The following is a 203-nucleotide window of genomic DNA, read 5'->3' on the forward strand; positions in this document are numbered from 1 at the left end:
GCTCAGAGCCCTTGGACATAACTGCGGGGTGGCCAGGTTAACGACGAAAAGTGATTGTCTTCTACACACCCGTAGCTACGATTTGTGGTCTGGTGGAAGCTCTAGAACTTTCTAGAAGACCCACAATGTCACAAAGCTCACGCTTTCCAGGGTCAGAGTGATGGTCACTTCTTGATCTCCGCAACGAAAAATCGTCTGTGAAA

This window comes from Plasmopara halstedii, assembly GCF_900000015.1.
Source record: "Plasmopara halstedii genome assembly, contig: Scaffold_208, whole genome shotgun sequence".
Lineage (NCBI taxonomy): Eukaryota > Oomycota > Peronosporomycetes > Peronosporales > Peronosporaceae > Plasmopara > Plasmopara halstedii.